General features: G+C 41.1%; 2 long non-coding RNA genes across 6 annotated transcripts in view; one reads left to right on the top strand and one right to left on the bottom strand.

The window, feature by feature from the left end:
- LOC123612296 (uncharacterized) overlaps window positions 1-17,599 on the top strand; it is a 165,048-nt gene that overhangs the window by 20,751 nt on the left and 126,698 nt on the right. The window lies entirely within an intron of this gene.
- Window positions 1,196-16,602, bottom strand: LOC141574993 (uncharacterized). Its single transcript, XR_012502202.1, has 3 exons — window positions 5,528-16,602; window positions 3,074-3,208; window positions 1,196-1,328 (listed from the first exon to the last, which is right to left on the bottom strand). It is a non-coding gene; the product is annotated as an uncharacterized LOC141574993 (long non-coding RNA).

The following is a 17,599-nucleotide window of genomic DNA, read 5'->3' as shown; positions in this document are numbered from 1 at the left end:
GTCTTTGCCCCTTGGATTGTCAGAGAAATGATTCTACTTCTAAGACATCTGTTCAGCTCATCATTTTTGTTTCCTCCTGTGGTTTATACAATTGAGCCCATTGGTACATATTTGTTTACATAATATGGCATATGGTATTGGTCAGTTCTGACCATAGAAGTGTCTTGAAGATTTGCGGTAGCCTTGGGGCTTACAATGTATGGTTTTGTCATGGAATAATTAGATTTTTCTTCTGGCGAAAAAATGAGTACTGAACATTTTGACAAGAATTTTGGATAAAGATGTTTAGCTTTCTCACCTTATTGTAAAATAGTGAATTGCAAGATTTATGAGCTAATATTAAATAAGTAGTTTTTTCTCTCTGCAAAGGTAAGCTTGGATCTGGGCAAATTTGGGGAACTTGATATTCCAGAACTTAGAAAATACTGGGACTTTTAATAGAATTTGTGAAGGAAAAAAAAAAAAAAACCAAAACCCTCACTCTTCATTTGAGTGCAAGTATTATTCAGAAAGCACTGTCCGTGAAGTTTTGAAATTTTATCTTGGAGCAAAGAAAAAAAAAAAAAAAGAAGAAAAATATGGTTACCCTTATGAACGTGACGTGATTTTGCTTCTAGAGCAAGAAGGCTTTGTCTTATAATCCTGATCTGTTTTATTTGGTCAGTTTCTCTCAGCTTTAATTAGACTTCTTGGTTTTGTAAAATTAAAAACAGACTTAGTAAGGAGAGACTTTATTTGAAAGGGTTATTGCAAAGGAGGAAAGGGGCTATTACAACGTTGTGAGGCTATCACATTACAGTTGCCTTAGAAAGAGCCCCGTGACCTTAGGAATGCAGGCGTGAGTTCGGCAAGAGGGCGTTCCTTTTATAGGAGGGGTGGACAAAGCTCGCGAGAACCGGGTGTGGGGAAGTGGGATGGAAGGATGGCACCCAGGACAGCAGATCAGCGGACGCTTTCCCCTGAGAGCACTGTCTTCTCCAGGAGGGCCCCATAAACAGCGGCCGTATGCGCTCGCAGGCTGAGAGTGGGCTACAATTCAGGGACCTGAAAATGGAGAGGAGTTTAACCAAACTTTGGTTCACAATCATTTTGTTCTGATTGGTCAGCGGAGACGAGGGGTTGAACTAATCATCGTTGAGGCAAAGCCTTACCATAGGTAACCAAGGGGGGCATCTCTGAGTCTTGTCTAAGTTGAGTCCCATGGGAAGGGTGGTTCTTTGCTGTGGGCTGTTTTCCGGAACACAGAAGACTGAGAGACCTCCGGGAACCTTCGCTGGTGGCCAGGAGCACAGGGCTCAGGTAAAGTCCAACACTGTCCGCCTCTCTACCTAGAATGATTTTGGCCAATACTCAGACCTTGATCTGTTTTTTTTTTCCCCCCTCATTTTTTAAATTGAAGTATAGTTGATTTGCAATATTGTGTCAGTTTCTGGTGTACAGCATAGTGATTCAGTTATACATATACATACATACTCTTTTTCATCACAGATTACTACAAGCCATCGAATATAGTTCCCTGTGCCATACAGTAGGACCTTGTTGTTTATCTATTCTGTACATAGTAGTTTGTATCTGCCAGTTCCAAACTCCCAATGTATCCCTGCCTCCTCCCCTCCCCTCCTGGTAACCATTAGTTTGTTTTCTTCATCTGGGAGTCTCTTTCTATTTTGTAAATAAGTTCATTTGTGTCATTTTGTTTTCTTTATAAAAAGATTACAGTGAAAACAATCCAATGGTTACTAATTTTGACATTTAAAATTTCCCCTCCAAGGTGTTCCTGGGGGGCAAAATGTGAACGTGTGAAATATCTCATTAAAAGAAAAGGTGCGTCTGAAGATTTTTTCTTGCAGATAAAGTACGTATTAAAGGATGAGGTTTTCTGGTTTCTATGCAACTGACTTGCAGAGGCATCGCATGTTTAATTGTTGCAAATGAGAAGTGTACGAGAAAATAAATCTTCTTTAAAACATGGATTCATCAAATTTAACATTGAAAACTCTACAGTAAAGTCACCTTAAGCTACTTGTTTTACAAAAAAAGTAGAGACTACTTCTCAACCCTCTAGGAAGTTTCATTCTGCGATGAGTGACACAGTTGTGGCAGAAAGTTGCATGAAGATAGAAAGAATTAAAGATAAAATGCTAGGTGTTTCATTTGGTTGTATTGTGTTTAAAAAGACCATCAAGACAAAAAATTTATACTTAAACCTCTTTCTTTTCAGAAACAGTGCATTGGATACATCAACTTAGAGATAACTGCCCATTTTATTTTCTCTTGTAGCTGTGTATTTATATTGAATTCTGATTTTCCTCAAAATAGCTCAAAGAACATGAGGAAAATTTATAATTTCATTAAGCCTCTGAAATGCCAAACATAAACAAAACAAATAAAAATAGGCTGGAGGTAGGAAAACTTTTGAGGAACATGTGCAGGTATGGCTGCCTTGCAGGAAAATTTATTCCTACTGGGCCCAGTCCAGGAGGGGAGCTCGCATCAAGTCTGAGTTCTGTCACTCACCAGCAGGGTGCCTCCAAGGTCACCTAACTTCTAGCTTTAGTTTCCTCATCTGTTAAATGCAGGCTAGACGGTCTGTAAAGATATGCCTAGTCTTAAAAGTTTATTGTATTATCTTCAAGCCAGAAATTCCTTAATTTATGAAGCAATTTTTCAAATCTTGGATCATCAGTAAATTTCCAGCCCTAAAAGATCTGTAGAAGATGCAGTTAGGGAAGAGGGAAAGGAAGAAAGAGAAAAAAGAAAGATATATACAGTAAAAAGCACAGGAGAGAGATGAAGAGGGCTGGGTGATCAGGGAGAAACAATCCTGATGGCTGGTCACACTTTCCCCAGGATCCCGCATTCCTCCTCTCTAACAGAGACTCATCCTGGCCAGCTATCCTTTCAAGGTCACCGTGGATGCCAAAGCAGCTCCCCTCTTTCTGTTTTTCTTCTCTTCCTTCTCCGTGGTCTCTGCAGAATACGCATCCTCCTAGCAGCAGAGATTCGTCCTGGTTTCCAGAATTAACTGCCCCTGTGACGGCCTGGCCATTTTCCCCCAGAGCTCACCACATACCATGCATAAAATGACTTTTGTTGCTGTTTCCACTTTCAGACAGTAGATGTCGCTGGTTTACTATTTAAAGAGGTCCTCCTGGTTGTCCTCCGTCCTGTTTCCAGGTCTCCGATAGCAAGTTATGCATTGAACCACCTTAGAGTTAGAAATGTTTGATTATCACTTGTTTGTAATCATATCTTCCAGGAAGTGATTTTACAAGTTCATGTAAAATTCGAAAACATTCCTTCTTCGTTTTGGATATTTCTATAGACATTAGTTACTTTCTCACTGCGTTGCCGATGGGTGGGAAAAGTAGCTCCTCATCTTAGACATCTCATTAAATCACGCCATCCTCCGTGAGGTGTTGAGATGTAGTTTGCTTGGAAAAGGGATTTTTAAAAAAACTTGTATAATTGACAATATCTTCCAGCTAAATCTGTGAAGTTCTAATTCTAATTAAAAAAAAAAACTTTTCAAGTCGTATCACTCATTGGATTTTTATGCCTTTTGTATATTTTCCTTTCTCTCCAAGCCATAGACATTCTTTGGTCTTAAAGGATGCATGCAGTTCAGAAGCGGTTTTCTGGAGACAGTTTGCCATTTTCTTTCAATGCTCTGCCAACAAGCTAAAGGGAGCCTTACAGGGCAGATAGACAAATCTCCATGACAGACAAATCTCCATGACAGACAACCAAAATATGCTTCCTTCAGAAAGATCTGCCTACCATTTGTAAAAATCTCAAAATACCTTCACAGGAGATGTCTTAAGAATTTTCATGGAAAGCAAAATTATGGAGAACCTGAAGAAAATTTATCTTATCATTAATAAATTTATAATTTTTGTAACTAATGTTCCTAGCATACAATTCCACTTATTTCACTGAATGGATGTTTAAAAATATAAGTTCTTTCTTCCTTTTTTTTCTCTTGGTATTTGACCAAATGCCACATAAAACCAAAAGCCTAAATGCATAAATCAAAATAAAGAGGGTTTTAACTTTCATTAAAAAGGTCTCTAACTCATAGATTTTCACAAATCTTGATTCACATTGGCTTTTCTGGAAAATGTCTTTTTAATTAAAAAAGTTAACTAGTTCTTGGTGCCGTTGTTTCAGAGGGTAACCTCAACATATTTTAGGAGATAAATTGAATTTTTGATGAGCTCTGTGATTAGCATTAAAAACACTTAAAGATCTCCTGTATACTCTCAAACATGGTGAATTTGGACAGTTTATAGTCTAAAAACAATCTCTGGTATCTCTTCCAACAGCGGGCTCCTGTCATTTTACTGTTTCCCTCTTACTGTCCAATTACCTGAATGTCTATACGCTGAACACTGCCCTTGTCTGACTTGGTGATGTGATGGCTTTGTGTGGCTGTCAGATTGATTGCTTAGTTTGGGAATGAGCTGTTTCACCAGCACATGCCCAGCAGATCTCTCAGAACTAGCAAAAACTGCACATCTGAAGCCAAATATTAGTCTGTACCTCACATTCCTGTAATTCTGAGATTACGTAGATTTTTTTTTTTCCTGAATAAAGCTAGACATTCAAAACGACAACAAAAATGTCTTAACTTCCCCCTACCTCTGTGAACAGCCATGGCCAAAGCCAAGATTTAAATTTCAAACTTAGTAATTGGAGAAATCACCTTCGAGAGCCAGAACCCACAAAGCAGCAGTTGCAACAGTATCCTTCTACAACACACGTTAGAAAGAACATCACAGGCACGTTGGCAAAATTATGAATTTTCTAGAAGAAGAGCACATGAAAGAAATGTTCTTGCAGAACTAATACAGGACATGCCTTGAAAGTTGCTTTAACCAGCAATGAGGTATAGTTGTTGGAAGTCTATGTTCAAGACATCGGAATTCTTGTTAATGCAAACTTAAACTGTTTCATTAACTAAACGTACTTGAGGAAACCAAATATCTTTAAAAGCTGAAGTTCTGAGGACTTGAAAGATATTCTGGGACCCAGTCCCAGTTCTTTATAACAAAGAATGAAAAAAGCAAAGGTAAGGATGCAGATTTTGCTTCTTTCTCCTTCCTCTTAACCAATCCTGATTTGATAAAATAATTTCACTCAGATGGTCCGTCCTCAAGTTCAATATCCCAACCAGCCTTTATCTCTTCCAAACTGTAGTATTTTTAATCCCCTTTTGTCTGTCTCCTCCTTCAGGTTCAAAAACCAGTGACCTGCTGGGATCTTTTTCCCTTTCCTGTTCCTCTTCTAAACCCTGTGGCCACTGGGCCCTTCCTTGGAAACGTTTCCTCTTTTCAATTATTTAAATGTTTTCACTCTCTTCACATCTAGATTTGACAGGTTAGAATTCAAATTAGTCTATTTACAAATTTTTTTTTTTTATGTTTTTCTCCCATTTTCCCTAGAACTTAAGAGTTTAGACTGTGCTGCTGGTAAGAGCAAATACAGACTCTGCCGGCAGATTAAAAAGAAACAAACAAACACCAACCTGACTGGTATGACCCTGGTCACAGCCCACAGTGATGGCGCCTCTTCCCCGCCTCTTGCCGTGGTCATGCCGCCGCTTGGCCTTTGCTCTGCCTTTTCAGGTTCCGTGTGTTTTCCATCCCAGTCGTGGAGCACATCTGGGATGCCGCGTTGTTTCCCGGAAGAGCACCCACGTGGCCCTTGCCCTGCTGGACGTTGTCTGCTGGCATGTCTAAGGCGCAGCCTGTGAGTTTCCTGTGTTCTTACTGTGGCCTCGTGACCACCGCTATGTCCCAAGAATGGTTCACATTCCTGAGGCTGAGATATTGATTATCTTTTTTCAGACTGTCCGCCGTGTTCTTTCTGTTGGTGGTGGTGGCACTTTGTTGTTGCCTTCAGGATTCTGATGATTGCTCCTCAAGTGACCTTCATCTGTGAGACCGTGGTTGTTGTTCAGTTAGAAATCTCTCCCTTCTTCAAAGAGAGAGGATTGGTGTGTGATTTCAAATGCTGCTTCCTCTTTTGGCTTTTAAAAAAAAAATCTTTATTTAGATATAATTTACATACCATAAAGTGCACCTGTTTTAAGTGTACAAGCCAATGAATTTTAGTATATCTACAGAGCCATGTAACTTCCACTACAGTCTAACTTTAGAATATTTTGATCACCTCCGAAAGAAACCTGGTACCTTTTTCAGTCATTCCACTACTAGTTGGCATTCAACACACCAATGTTTTAGAATACTGAGAGCATTAGAACATCTCTATTCAAAGAATATGAAAAAGAATATATGTATGTACTGTGTGACTGAAACATTATGCTGTACACCAGAAAGTGTCACAACAGTGTAAGCTGAGTATACTTCAATTAAAAAATGAATATCTCTATTCAATAGTGTGGCTATTATCAAGGGAAAGCTATTAATTAATTTTTAAGCCTTTTTAAATTGAAGTATAGTTAATTTACAGTGTTGCATTAGTTTCAGGTGTACAGCAAAGCAATTCAGTTACACATATACATATATATATTTTTTCAGATTCTTTTCCATTCTAGGTTATTACTAAGTATTGAATATAGTTATCTGTGCTGTACAGTAGGACCTTGTTGTTTATCTATTTTATATATAGTAGTGTGTATATGTTAATCTCAAATTCCTAATTTATCCCTACCCCCCCAACACCTCCTTTCCCATTTGGTAACCATAAGTTTGTTTTCTATGTCTATGAGTCTATTTCTGTTTTGTAAATAAGTTCATTTGTATCATTTTTTTAGATTCCACATATAAGTGATGTCATATATTTGTCTTTCTCTGTCTGACTTACTCCACTTAGTATGATGATCTCCAGATCCATCCATGTTGCTGCAAATGACATTATTGCATTCTTTTTTATGGCTGGGTAGTATTCCATTGTATGTGATATATATGTATACCACATCTTCTTTATCCATTCACCTGTGGGTGGACATTTAGGTTGCTTCCATGTCTTGGCTTTTGTAAATAGTGCTGCTATGAACATTGGGGTGCATGTACCTTTTCAAATTAGAGTTCCCTCCATATATAATGCCCAGGAGTGGATTGGTGAATCATATGGCAACTTTGTTTTTAGTTTTTTAAGGAACTTCCATACTGTTTTCCATTGTTGCTGTACCAGTTTACATTCCCACCAACAATGTAGGATGGTTCCTTATATTAACTAATTTTTGATGGATTTTTAATCTATTATAAATTTTCTCATCACTCACTAATGCTTAAAGCTACCTTTATAGGCACTCCAGTTTAAAAATTTTGTTTGTGTTTTGATGCCTCAAACTCCAGTGCGTAAGAACATTTGGCTCTTGTGCAACAGCAGATCATTTCTTTTTTTAATGAGAAACTGTGTCAACAGGACAACTAATTCAACCATCTTGATTGAATTAATGAGTCAATTTAGTTTTTACAACACTGTTAAAAATGATTATTTGATCAAGAACATTTGCCATTTTATTCAAGTTTGTCAAATAATTTGAGTGTGTGGACATAGTCTTATACCTGCACAAATTAGTTTAAAAATCGGTAGCAAAGAAATAGGATCCAATGTAAAAAGAGTTTCAAGGGAGCGCCGCTCTGGAGTCTAGCGACGTGTCTAGCTCCAAAGCTCCACGTGCTGCTTAAAAACTGGTGAGAGAAATTTAAATTATTTTATTAAACAGCTGTGCCTGGTGTAGTGCGTGAAGACAACACTGATTTATAGAAGGCAAATCAGGGGCTGCGGTTACCGTAGGTCCCTTAGGTACTTGGGACTGCTTCTGGTATTTGGAAACCATTAGTCAGGCTGACCTTTTGATATTTCCTTATTTTTAATGATTTCTTCATGGTTCTATGTATAACCTATCAATTTTACCTTCTACATATTTCTTGAATCTATTTATAGCATCTCCCAGCTCAAGAACTTGATCTCTCTCTTGGATTTTCGCGGACAAGCCTAACGTGTACCTACTCCCACCCTCACGCCCTTCCCCTCTACCCCCATCCCCAAGCCTGTCTCTGCGCACTGCAGCCAGAGTGGCCCCTCAAGACCAAATCCACCCATGTTGGCCCCCTTTGCCGAGCCTCTATCCCAGGGAGAGCGGAGGGCAAGGCTCTTCCACAGCAGACAAGACTCTGCGCTCCCATGCTCTGCTCAGCCTCCTTAGCTGCCCGTCTCTCCGCACATTCCATGCTCTAATAATGTTTTCCTGCTGGGGGTTTTCTGCACACACCCTGGTGTTTCATGCTTCTCTTCATGCCCTTCTTTCTACCTGCAGTGGTTGCCCTTCCATTCTATACAGTAGGTCCTTGTTGTTTATCTATTTTATATATAGTAGTGTGTGTTTGCAAATCCCAAACTCCTAATTTATCTCTGCCCCCTCCCCCCGCCATTTCCTCTTTGTAACCATAAGTTTGTTTTCCATGTCTGTGAGTCTGTTTCCAGTTTGTAAATAAGTTCATTTGGATTTATTTTGAAAGACAGTTCAGCTGTCATCTTTTTTGGAAAGCATTTCTTTGACAACAGATTAGATGAAGGGACCTTCCTCTGTGCTCTCTTAAGACTCCTTGCCTACCTCCATCATTCCACTCATTTTATCATTTTTTGAAACAATTTGGTACCTGTCCCCCACTGGGGTGGAAATTCCTCGATGGTGGGAGCATGTTTTAATCATCTCTCTATTCCCAGTGTTCAGCAGGTAGTAGGTACCTTATAAAGGTTTGCTGGCCTGAAGTGATTTTTGTTGAATAAATGACTAAATTTCTTGGTTAACGGGTCACTTCTTCTTTTTTGGTGCCTTCTTTCTAAACGTGTTCATCTCAGTATTGTCACTCTAATTTACAACCAGTGTTTTTCTAGAAATGTATGGGGGCAAAACACTTTTTCATAATATCTTTGGGAATGGATCAAGCCTGATCTTAGGATGAAAAATGTAAAGCTTCTCAAACACTATGCTATATTAACTCTTCGTATGTTTGCATTATTTGTTGATCAGACATTTTTGAAACTGAAAGTTAGATTTAAAATATTAAGTATTGTTATTGCTACCGTCTTCTTTCATCAGGTACTTATTATATGTCAGCTTCTGTTAAAGCCTCTTCACAATATGCTTATTATACTTAGATATCCTAACAACAAATGCAGCAGAAATTATCGTTCCCATTTTACATCCTGGGAGACTGGGTCTCAGAGAGGTTAAGTAAGTAGCCCAAAGTCACACAGCTGTAAGTTGTACAGCTAGGAGTCAGACCTGGAGGAGTTAGCTCCAAAGTCTATGTCTTTTTCACTTAGTCTCAATGGCTCTTGGAAAGGCACTTTCTGGAAGAATGAGCCACAAAGTTGGTAAATTATGGTAATAAGAAGGTAGAGAGCAGGCAGCAGTCAGACCCCACGTGGAGAGGGTAAGCATTGAAGTAATAGATCATGACCAAAGTTGAGCTGATGTCCCTGTGGGGAGAAAGGCAGGCCTCTCCCATCTGTGCTGAGGACGTGGAAAGGGAGGAGAGGGTCTGGCAAAGACATAGCGTGTCCAAGCTCCCATTTTCGAGTGACGTCCTTGGTAGGAAATGCTTTGGCACTTACTATTAATCACATGAACTAGAAGAACTGTGAATGAAGGACTCCTTCCCCTGCTCCGAAGTTCCCTTCTTTCTTCCTCTTAGATTTTAGAAAGAAATGAAAAAGAGGAACAAGAAATTAATGTGCAAAGAGAAAAGTATGTGTAAATTGGTAAAGAAATAAAGTGATAGGGTTAAGAAATAAATATAACAGAACTGGGATTGGTCACCAGCTAGTTTTCTATGCAAACATCAGACCCTCAGAGAAATTTCTTTCTTTCTTTTGGGAGCTGAAATTATATGTGCCACAGATTATTTTTCAAGAAAATCCATTTGGCTTGATTTTAACTTCAATATTTATAAGACCTGCAATCATCATTCTTTTTCACACTTTATGATTCTTTTGAGGTCCAGTTGGCTCAGCATTTGACCAAATTATTGAAACAGAAATGGAAAGACCTGGATTTCTTCCAAATGGTGAAAACATAGCTTCATAATTTTGTTACTGTGTAGAGGTGACAGAATGCTCCTTTATAATTTTGTCTGCAAACTGAGCATGGGCATTCAGTTTCAAAGTGAACGTCATTTGTGAAAGGTGTTACATCACTTGCTTCTAGAATTTTCACAATAGATCAGTTTCTTCTCTCGTCTTGGTATTAGTGAAAACTTTCTGGTAGGTGAGCTTCTTCACAATAAGAAGGCAGATTTGAATTAACAATCTTTGAAATTGAAAAAATGGCAAGTGTATTGATAAATTATGTGATAGGAGGTTGTGCAGAAACCATTGGCATTGCACGTGGATTAAAATTTAAAATAAGACTTAATTTTCATATATAGGTTTGCATAATATTCATTCTTATACATTAGACTCAATCATGTGGCTTTGCTTTTAGCTACGTATCTGTAAAAAATAGTACATTTAAAAATAGTTTACCTTAAAATGAGACAAAATTTTAAAAAATTCGACGCAGAGGGAAATTGAACAATGGGGAGAGTGAACTTCCTTTGACCTGGGATAAATGAAAAAGTGATTTCAACCAAAAATAACGTTTTCTCCCTGCAGAGCAGGAGGGTAATATATGGAGATACCTTTGCAGCATCCAGACGTGTGCTTCCAGGATGCTGCCAGATGTTATATGTGCTCCAGGAGACCTCACAGGATTGGGTAGGAAGCATGGAATTTGCATCCTGAGCCACACGCGAGGAGGACCGTGGGCGGATAAAGAAACATTACTGCCTAACCCCGGGCACCGAGGGCTTCCGGGGGAGGGGCTCAGGCGCACCCAGGAGCCTGCCCTGATTTACCCCCGTCAAACAGAGGGCAAGGTTGGTTGAAGTGGGGAGAACCTGATCCCAGTCTTACTCCTAATCCCTTTCCTCGTCCTCTTCCCCTGAGATGTGGGAGGAAAGGGTACGTAAGGAAACTTCACATTATGCAGCGTTCGCTTCACTTTAGATTCCAGGCCATAATGACATGACTGCAGTGGTTGGACCTACCTTTTGTGCATGTTCTCTGTGTTAGCCTTTGTTACAAATGGCAAGGGGGAGGGTAGATAGCTCAGTGGTAGAGCAGATGATTAACATGCACAAGGTCCTGGGTTCGGTCCCCAGTACCTCCATTAAAAAAATATAAAGTGTTACAAATGGGCTGATTTGTTCATTTATTTCCTCATTTCTTGTTTCCTTCCTTCATTTAGCTATCAGGCATTAATTGCATTATCATTTTGCTAAAAGGTGAAATAAGGCAGGGGCACAGTTCACAAAGAACCTGTGAATGGGTGTTAATACCAACTGCTCATGGAATTCAGTCCAGTGGGGGTATGGTCATTACATTAGTAAATTGAATACATAACTTGACCACTGCACATCATGAGGGCTGCTGTAAAAGGAATGAACAGGAGGGTACAATGACAGAAAACATTACTGGGGAGAAAACTACTTAGATAGGGTGGTGAGGGACAGCTTCTGTGAAGAGGGAACTTGGAGGCTCAAACTGAAGATGAAGAAGCACCAGCCCTGTGAAGAGCAGGAATAGCATGTGCAAAGGCCCTGAGGTTTGCACTCCTTGAGGTGAAAAGGAGCTTGGTATTTTCAAGGCACCAAAGGAAAAGTATTTTCTTCCACAACTGCCACTTTTGTGAGTAAGGGAGAGAGTGACATGAACTGGAGGAAGGTAGGTATAGGCCAGGTCATGCAGTCTTTTAAGGCAAACGAGGAAATTAAAATTTTTTTAGTGGAATTCAGAGCCATCAAAAGGGCTTAGGCAGGGGAGAATTACAAACTTGTTTATGTTTCATTAAGAATGCTGGGGCCACCTGTGACAAACAGGTGGCGGTGGGCAGGAGAGGAAACAAGGAAAGCTGTAAAGAGGCTTCTGTGCTGGTCTGGGTGAAAGGGGAGCGGCTGGCATCCGCTGGTGACAGGTGAGCGGACGGGGGTGGGGCAGGTGGACAGGTAGGGTCCTCAGGGCTGCCTGTGGGAGATCGTCCCCGTGGCTCTGGGAACACAAGTTTGAAAATCACTAATCCCTATGGTGGAAAAAGGAGTTTGGCTGACCTTTTCAGACATGTCAAAATGACTTAACTAAACCAACCAGATTCCCTTGCGGTTGGACCTACGCTTACACTACAGCTAAGACTCTAGTTTGTTGTAGTTGAAAGTTACAAGACAGCTTTTGATGGTGTAAATATGTTTGTTGAGGTCTAAAAACACTGTTTACCACACATGGTTTCTTCCCAATGTTCTTTGCGGGGAAGCATTTCTAAATCCTTGGCTTTCAGTCTTAAGATTGAAATCTCGTGATTGAAAGTCAGGATCGAGGGGGCAGCGTCAACAAGGGATGATCAGGAGGAAGAAAGAGCAAAGATGAATTGAGCCAGTGATTTAATGGCACACACACACCAAATCAGACTAAGTCACGGTGCTGTGCTCAGTCTCAGTTTTTTAAAACGATACCCCTTCTTTCAGTGAACAGCGTTTGGAAGGTTAAGACAATGGTTTTGTGCTTCGCACGCCTTAGGCGGGCTGTGCTCCTGTATTTAATTTTGCAGCAGTAACACATGCCCTGACGGAGCTCCGGCTTGATTATTGTAATTCCCTTTTAGTAGGACTTCCTGCAGGGCACCGCTGTCACTCGCTGCTCACGCGGGGGCAGCAGCACATCTGCCAGCTGATTTGAGACGGGCAATCCTGTTACCCCGGCCTGGGTGACTTCATTGGCGTGGGCCACTGAGGACTCCGGCAATGCTTCTTTGTTTCTCGCTCTCTTTCACTCTTTTTTTTTTTTTTAAAGGATGAAAATTACATTCCTCTGTCTCCACGCCTATCTATTTTCACAATCATTTATCTTCTCTTGGGGAGAATTGTGTGACATTTTACCGACACTCAAGTCACATGTCATTTTAGGCTAAAGGTATCCATGCTGTTTGTAACATGAATGACAAGGAAAAAAAAAAAACCTATGGGGTACGATTATGAGGCACTGTTTTAATAGATTTTATTTCTACTGAATCAGAGAGGCGTATGTCCCATGGAAGGATGAAGAGCTACTTCTGTTCTATTCTGTTCTATTCATTCCATTCTATTCCGTTTCATTCCCTTCCAATCCATTCTTCTACTCACCAGTCCCGAAGCCTGGCAGCCCCTGGAAGAGAGAGCCAATTGCTGCTGACTTTGCAGCTTTGTCTGCGGTTGGTGATGTAGCTTTTGACCCACATGGTTAGTAAATGCTGGAAAAGCTGTTGGTGCACAGGTCAAGTTGGGAATCATGACACTGCGGGCTTCTCTGGACTGCCAGGTGCCTCTGTTTATTGTCCGATGAGCATCCTAGCTTAAGGTTGTTCAGAATGGTGGGGAATTGGACCGTCAGTTTGTGTGCACAGCTCTGGGCTCCTGCCCGGAGGGGAAATGAAAACAAGGCACACAGGTAGGGAACATGCACCCTGCATTTGAGGCCAGATGGGCGTTGGTCTGTCTTCCTTCCTTCCTTCCTTCCTTCCTTCCTTCCTTCCTTCCTTCCTTCCTTCCAACAAGTAGTCAAAGCAGATGGACACACAGACATTCTTTTCTAATTGGTGTAAAGACCAATTAGGGATTATGTGGCTATAGTAAATGAATCAAGATCCACGAGAAAGCCATTCACTTTAATACTGTTTTGTCTTTTAAAATGTAGAGTACTGTATCTGAAGACTGATTTTCTACAAATACAGCACGTAAGAGATGAAAGCATACTTCATCAGAGTGAGGGCTAAGAAAAGCCAAAGAAGAAGGGATCTAACCAACAGGCATTTTAATAGCTGGATGGCCCCACTGAGATCACAGAGCGGTCTGTAGAAAGCAGTCGGATGGCTATAATTAGTCCTGGATGCAAATGGTTAAAGCAAGGAAGTCTTCTTTTATACAGCAGGGAAAGCCATCCTTGCTGTGAAATATCGCTTGTGCTGAAGCAAAGTGTCAGTCTCAGGCTGGTGACTGGAGAACCTAATTTTTGTGACACTTCTCAACCAAGGAGTACTGAGGCTCTTGAGATAGTGTGAATGTTCATGGCTGCCCTTGGCTTTACACACTTGCAATGGTATATTGCTGGGCTCTGTTAAATGATAGAATTGGTTACTGGCTTTCAGTTTAAATTTGGAATCTCTAAGCCAAGAGTGGGACCTTTTTTCTATTGTCCATTATAAAATAAAAAAGGTTTTCAGAGAAGCCACCTCCTCTGTCAGAACCTAAGGGGCAGGGAGCCCATCAGAGCCTAAGGTATTGTGTCTTGTGGATGAAGGGTAGGTAACAATAGGATGCTACTTTACAGCATTTTAAAAAACACTTAGTGTAACAGAGAAGAACAAATCTGACCCCATATTAGATCTGTCTCTTTAGCTCTAACCCTGTGCTCTGTTTCCTGTGCTTGGTCATGCTGGTTATGCATCTTTTGTAAAAGAATGTTGCCTATAGCCTGAAATACACAGGGTAGCCATTCTCAAGGCTCTGACCTTTAAGGTTATAACACTTTCCCATCATATAGAGGTAAAAAGTTGCAGAACAGAGAATAACATAACAAAGGATTTCAACACCAAGAAGTTTGCAGCAACCAACCACATCCCCTCCCCTTTTTAATATAAAAGGAGCCTGAATTCTGAGTTGGGGAAGAAGGTTCCCTGGGACATTAGTTCCTCATCTTCTCAATCTGCTGGCTTTCCAAATAAAGTCATTATTCCTTGCCCCAATACCTTGTCTCCCAATTTATTGGCCTGTTGTGCCAATTGGTGAGCAGAACAAGTTTGGACTCGGTAACAATAGGTGTAATTCCCTATGATTTATACGTGGAAGTAACCAATTAAATATTTTGGGTGCATATCCTTGAATCAGTCACTTTGTGTATTCTAATACGGGTGTGAAAAAAGAGTTGTGCTGTGTTCCAGCCTGTGGCTTCTGCAGGACGGGCCCATGGGGGAGTCTGACAGACACTGATGTATCTGAAGGAGACATTTTCTAAAGCCAATTGTGAAGGCAGAAGACAGAAAGCAAGTAATGGTAGGACTTGAGGAAAATGCTTTCTCTTTGTAATCTGGAAAGGAGGTGCCAGGGAAGATAGGGCGCAAGGCTTGGAAAGAAGGAGGGGGAGCCAAGAGGCAGCCAGAATGAGTTTTCAAATTGTTTGGTTAACATGCTCCCCACTTTTTTTCATAAGAACACTTCTGAGGATCCCTGAGGGGACCCCCTGAAGGGAATTTATGTGTGTCACATTAAAATATGCCTATAAAATCATCTTCCAACTTGTGGTATCCTAGGTGGGTCAAATCCACAAGACTTTTCAAGTGATCGGTTTAACCTCATAGAAACAGAGACTCATAGGGAATTTGGGTTTTGAGATTTAATGAGTATTTTAATAAATGTGTGTGGTTAACTTTATTTCTTTCAGAAGTTATAAAAAGTGTGTATGTGTGTATTTTCTTTTAGGGAAATGGCCAAAAACTTTATTGAACAAAAGAGTACAAGATGGTTCCTACCTTCCTGTGACCAAGGGCACCTCACTTCACTTCTCCGATGCTCAGCTACTTTGTTCATAAAATGAGAGAACTGATGGAAGTTCTTGGATTTGTTTAGTTACTTATAACAGACATGATGCTGCTTGTGTGCAAATACTTTTTTTAATGTACATGGACTGCTGCTTATCTTTTTCACTGACCACTGTGAGGTGGACGCTTACCTGGAGGAGCGGAGTAGGAGTGTGGAGCAGGGACGGGGGTGCCGCTGACACAGGAGAGGGCGTGTTGCATGGACTGACGGTGGTGTACCATGTGCTGAGCGGTGCACCCGTGGCCCCCAAATTAAAGCAAAAAAGAGGGAGCTGGACATGCGGGCAGTTCCTAATCTGTTTCATCTCATCAGCTAGCAATATTTCAAAAACAATGTTTGGGGATTGACACATCATATTTTGTAAGGACATTAGAAAATCGAGTATGATGTATGACCTTCATTTTATCAATAAATGACATTCACATCTGTAAGATAAAGGAAGCGTATATTATCAGAAAAAAAAAAAAAAAAAAGCCCAGTTCTTTAAATTCGACAAATTTATCTTTCAGAAAACTCATGCTGGGGTCTTTCTTTTTCTCATTTTCCCTTGGACTGGTAAAAAATGCCACCTTAATGGTTGCAGGTCCTAGGACTGGCATTTAGAAACCAGTGAGTCCTTTCTAGAATTCATTCTAAAATTCCTGTTTGTGTTTTCTGGGAGAGAGAACTATGAGATGAGTGCTTTCCTAGGCTTGTCTAAAATCCTGGAGTCTAGTGTTTAGCGGTGCTCGGGGTTCAGGGACTGGAAGGGAAGAGCAACTCTTTGTCTGCCGCCTTCTTGGGGGACCGGCAAGCTGCTCTGTGTTGGGGGCGGGGGTGCAGGACCACACATGCCTGTGGAAACAGTGGGGAGCGCTGAGATAGAACCTCTGTCCCCCTGCTGGGATGATCATCTTTAGATGGGGTTTTACAATTAGAATGGTATGAATAACATAAATAAGCTGATGGTGATTTACCTTGCTTTTTTATTTCATTTCCTGGAGTTTTATGACATGAGTTCTGTGAACATCTCCATGCTCAGTCCGCGGGTAGTCCACCCATCTAAAATTATTTATTGATTGTCTCAGAAAATAATTTTTCCCCAAGGAAGTCCAGCACTAGCATCGCCCTGATTTGATTGTTAAAACAATTCTGCGTGTTTTTCTGCAGCCTTTTGGCCACATGCAGCCGCGCCAAGGGTGCTCCTAGCACTGCAGTGGTGCTGCCCTGCCACGAAGTCTGCACGTGCTGGGACAGCCCACTTTCTGCGGACTCAGTTTCCCTTGTGTGTTGGGAGGATGATAACGAGACGGTCATCTCCTGGAGGCAGAGATAAGAGCATCCTTTGCCTTGTCATGACTCCCTGATGTAACTGGGTCACCATCAACGTGTGTTTAGACCGGGAGCTTCCTGCTACCTGAAGCCACAATTTCTCCTTGCAAAGTTGCAGGGCGCATAGGAGCAAATAATCCGCGTCTCTTAAGAGGAAACAAGAAGGCGCCTTGGATTACTTCTGTTAGTGTGCGGAGGTTCTCTGAGCGTTGGCTTTTTTCTGATTAGCCTGTCTGGCAGGCAGGAGGCCAAACTGAGCCTTGGCCCAGAGGCACACCGCGGTGCGGAGCGGGTGAGTAAGGGACCTGGCCCCCCCTTGTTTAGAGTCACACAGGGACTTGCAAAGACATCCCTCTGATGTTTACACAGGGTTGCTCTTTCCCTGAAAGACGGATGCTAAATTCATTCATCTCTAACGGAATGTTGTTTGTAACTGAACCTACTGTCTTTTTATCTTTTCAGTTCTTCTAATGAAGTAGCTTTGAAAACTAGCCTCTCTGTTTTGTGAAGACAGGGCCCTTTAAGGGGGGGAGAAACAAAGGAAGGGGGCTGTATTAGGTTGAAAAGGTAGCAGCCTGGGAAGCCACGTGTGCGGGACTGCCGTGGCGGGACTTCCGGTCCTGCTCCCCTTCCTGCGAATGCAATGC

This window comes from Camelus bactrianus, chromosome 25 (assembly GCF_048773025.1).
Source record: "Camelus bactrianus isolate YW-2024 breed Bactrian camel chromosome 25, ASM4877302v1, whole genome shotgun sequence".
NCBI classification, from domain to species: Eukaryota; Metazoa; Chordata; class Mammalia; order Artiodactyla; family Camelidae; genus Camelus; species Camelus bactrianus.
The sequence above is the reverse complement of the archived record's forward strand: the minus strand, read 5'-3'. Positions and strand labels throughout refer to the sequence as shown.